Genomic DNA, 4,387 nt, shown 5'->3' with positions numbered 1-4,387 from the left:
ATGTATATGTATGTATGTATATGTATATATATATATATATATATAGAGAGAGAGAGAGAGAGAGAGAGAGAGAGAGAAACCAATAAAATGTGTGTGTATATGATATTGAGCTTAAAGTGTCTAACACACATAATATAAACACTAAACTAATTTACCCAAGCTTGTGATCTTCAATGAAGCTCTTCTTGATACACTTTACGGATGAAGCTTGAACTTGGATCTTCAACTTGAATTGCATTGCTTCACTCCACTATTCCGCCAACCTCTATTGGATTTGATCATGAATCCTCGATACCATCCATCCTCCAACATATTATTTGTCTAGAATACCTAATAAGAAAACATAAACACTAGACAAATAATATTACGAATTGTTTGTAATCATCAAAACAAGATTAGAAGATGTAGATTCATAACATGAAACCTAACAATCTCCCCCTTTTTGATGATGATAAACAATCTACACAAAGAGTAAGAGAGCGAAAGCTCCCCCTATCATAAAGGCACGGGTGAGTATAAAACATAAAAAGATATAGGGATTTCTCCCCCTATCAAAATGCCATATGAAAAATATACAATTATGAACATGGCAAACAAATTTGAGTAAGCATGGATATAGAATATCCTAAACACAACTCACATTAAAGAAGACCAAGTGAACACATATGCATGTATCATGAAGAAAAGGTGCCACAAGAGTCTAAAAACATAAAACCTAAAAGATTTTTAAAAAAATCAAACATCAAATGATTTAAAAAAATACAAATTATCCACCATAAAACATGATTGATTGAGAGCACAAATAGACATATAAAAGGTGTCTCAATACCCAATCATAAAATATTATTTGGATATAAACAAAAATAGATCATGGAATCAAATTATGTGAAATCATGAACCTCATGAAGGTTCAAATAAAAGCCTCAAATGATACTAAAAGAAATTAAAAGTGTATATATTATATCATTTTTGACAAAAACAATATAGGTGAGCATAACAAGCTCTTGAAATAAGTTTCAACCTAAATAAAGCTTTTAGCATCCGGTGAACTTCCCGGGGGTTGCTCAAACCATAAACCTCTCATATGAAAGCTAAGGAATAAAGTATAAAGAAAAATATGGTTGATCAATAAAGAGAACTTTCTTTGAGAAATTTGATCAAACCACATACAAAATACATTATAAACCACAAATAGATGATCCGAAAGCTCAAACACATAAATATCATCATAAGAGTGTTTTATAATGATCCCATAAACATAAACACATTGTTAAAATAATTGAAAACATGGTATATTACCAAAAGTGATGTTTTAACATAGAAAAATCATCTTGATAAAAATTGTATACATTCATAAAGGATGAAAACATAAAAATCTATAAAAGAGAATCATGAAAAAAATATGAATGATAATTTTGCAAATCAAATACCAAGAATGAAGTTGTTTTTGTGATGCCCCTGGGTTCACACAAGGCTGTAGTCCAAGGTGAAACCAAGAATGTCAAACCTACCATGCACCACACCGTGCAATAACATGTTTCACCATCACAATTAACATCTGTCTAGTAGAATCAACAACAGGTGTAGGTACAAAAGCAAGTAAAAGATATTGCAAGAAACAACTGATGAAGTAATAGTGATCACATTAATATCTCATCATCCCACATACAGAAAAATATAATCAATGTCAGAATTGATAAATGGGAATGCTCAACAAGTCTCAAATACAAATATCCGACAAGAGGAAATAAGGCACACAGCCGTTACAACTTCTAGGATAATACTCTCAAATGTCTAAACAAAAGTCTACTATGGAACTCCAAAAGAAAATATATATCTAAATAGATGGCTGAAGCTAAAATACATCGCCATCAACCTGTGACTCTCTGGGCTCCTGGCTCGTTACCTGAAAGGGGGAGGGACAACGAGCGTCAAAGCGCTAGCGAGCAACATCACAACCAACCCCAAGGGAACAGGGCTCGTTGTATAAGAAAATACAGTTAATATATAATAGATCTAAAATCATTGATCTACTAAAGAGGATTTTAGTATTTAAAAACTTACAACACGAGCATAGGTACGTCGAGCGAAATAATCCAAACAAGGAAACCCTCATGTATATACCTTATATCTCAAATTGTAAATCCCTAAACACTAAACCCGAGGTTCTAGTACAGGAAACAATAATAAAAGAAATACAACTAATCTCAGAGCATAAATACAGTGCTATGTCATAGCTTACATGAGCATCAGGTTATTACTTACATGTATGCCAGGTTATAATCTACATAAGTGTCATGTCACATACTCCTGTGAGAAAGTCATATACGGGGTTAAGAAATATGTCCGATACAGGAACTAGATACTGTGGTTTCCAAACACATGGAATAAGTGGCAAATGTCCAACACGAGGACAAAAATGGATTATAGTCCAACACGAGGACTTCTATGGATTATAGTCCAACACGAGGACTGTGTAACTGTGAAAAGTATATGCGGACAGATATACATAATCTAAACTTACCCGCATCTCGGTGTACATGTCTAAACTTGTGTCAAAAGTCATCCCACATGTACAGATAAATCATTAACATGGTAAACTAGGGTCAGGTTATCGAGGCGACCCCAAAAAGCAACTCAAACAGATCAACAATCTGTAAAACAGCTCATCAGTCGACTGATGTGTCGACTGATGAGGTCAGTCGACTCATATGTCGACCGATAAGGCTCAGGCAGCACAGCCTCAGCTCACTGTTCGTGGGAAAAATCGTATCTTTCTTTGTTGATTCCATTGCACTCAAGTAATCGTTTATCGGTTATAAAGATCCGGTCTTTTTATAAGATCCGGTTACAACGAGATCAAAAAAGGAAATAAAAATTACAACTTTTCTCTTTTGTCGAACAAATCGCGAGCTCCTGTTTTGCGGTCACTCGCTTTGTGGGTTCTTCGCCTGCGCCGGGGTTAATCCGTGGACCACCGCGCGATCTAGATCCGGTCGGATCTACGCAGTACGACGGGTATTATTTCACGAAGGAAATAATAGCCGAGGGGGATTGGTTCACCAAGAAAACAATCGCCCAAATCTCGGGATCAAAGACCAAGCTTTGATTCGGAGTATGCCTGCGTAGATCAGAGATCCGGTCCTCTCGAACTCTTGCCTTATTTGGCGTTGACGATCGCCGAGCACCAGATCTGGATGAGCAAGTCCTCAAAGTCCTAAAGCTTCAATCTTTTTTTAGATCTGAGTTTGAATCCAGCAGGGCTTCGCCTCCAAAAGTTCCAACCTGAACTGTGCCCGGGCACAGATCTGGCCGGCCACCTATAGGTGGCTCGGCTCTGGGCCCGAGCCCCCCAGGTGGCTCGGTTTCGGCCGAGCCCCTCTAGGTGTTGGGTTTCTGCTGTTTTCCGTGGTTGTATCCGTTTTTCGGTTCTGTGGTTGATTTGTCTGGATTCGATTCGTTGATCTGATTTGGCAGTAAATCCGATTCCTGATTTGGCAGTAAATCCGATTCCTGATTTGGCAGTAAATCCGATTCCTGATTTGGCAGTAAATCCACTTCTGAGTTTAAGTCCGAAACTGATCTTGATTCGATCGTGATTCGTCCGAGTCCGCTCTTGGTGTTGATTTGAACTCTGATTTGTTCTGAATCTTGATTTGGAAGTCTGGATCCCGATTTGGTAGTAAATCGGCTTTGGTGTTTGAGTTCGAATCCGTTCCGTAGTTGGATGACTCGTTAACTCATCGACCCGTTGGCTTGATTTCGCACGCGAATGGATGCATTCCGTTGCTTGCATGCGATTCGTTAACCTCGTCGCCTCGTTAATCCGCTTCGTTGCGTGTCACTTGACTTCGGTGTTGTGGACTGACGCTCGTGTTTGGATATGTCGTCCGATGGTTCGTCGGTTTGTGTCGAGCTGTGCTAAGGGACCTATAAGCAATTTTATACGCCTACAGATACCCCCTCCAAAGTATTTCAGTCTCGTTCTTTTATAGAAGAGTCTGGAATACTTTGGATATGATTGTCCCAACCTCCAGTCGGTGTAACGGGACCTTGGAATGGCTTCTATTCTTGATTCCTTCAATCCTTCAGGCTATTCGGTGCTTTGTCGAACGTCTGTAAGGTTTTTAGTGCTGCATTTATTGTTTGACCGTTGTCGGAATTTCGATTTTGAAGTCGATTCCAGATTTTATGATATTTAGCTCATGTTTGTTGGTTCAACATAGAACTAACCCTAGAATGTTGGCGTTGAGTCTTTATTCGTGACGCGTTGTCCGGCGTAGTGTTGTTGAGTTATCCTTAAGAATATTCTTAGAAAAATATTCTCCAGAAATTTCTCAACCAAAAATAGGGAATAGTTTATACTCGTATATCTTATTGGAGTATT

This window comes from Asparagus officinalis, chromosome 9 (assembly GCF_001876935.1).
Source record: "Asparagus officinalis chromosome 9, Aspof.V1, whole genome shotgun sequence".
In the NCBI taxonomy this organism is placed as follows: domain Eukaryota; kingdom Viridiplantae; phylum Streptophyta; class Magnoliopsida; order Asparagales; family Asparagaceae; genus Asparagus; species Asparagus officinalis.
The sequence above is the reverse complement of the archived record's forward strand: the minus strand, read 5'-3'. Positions refer to the sequence as shown.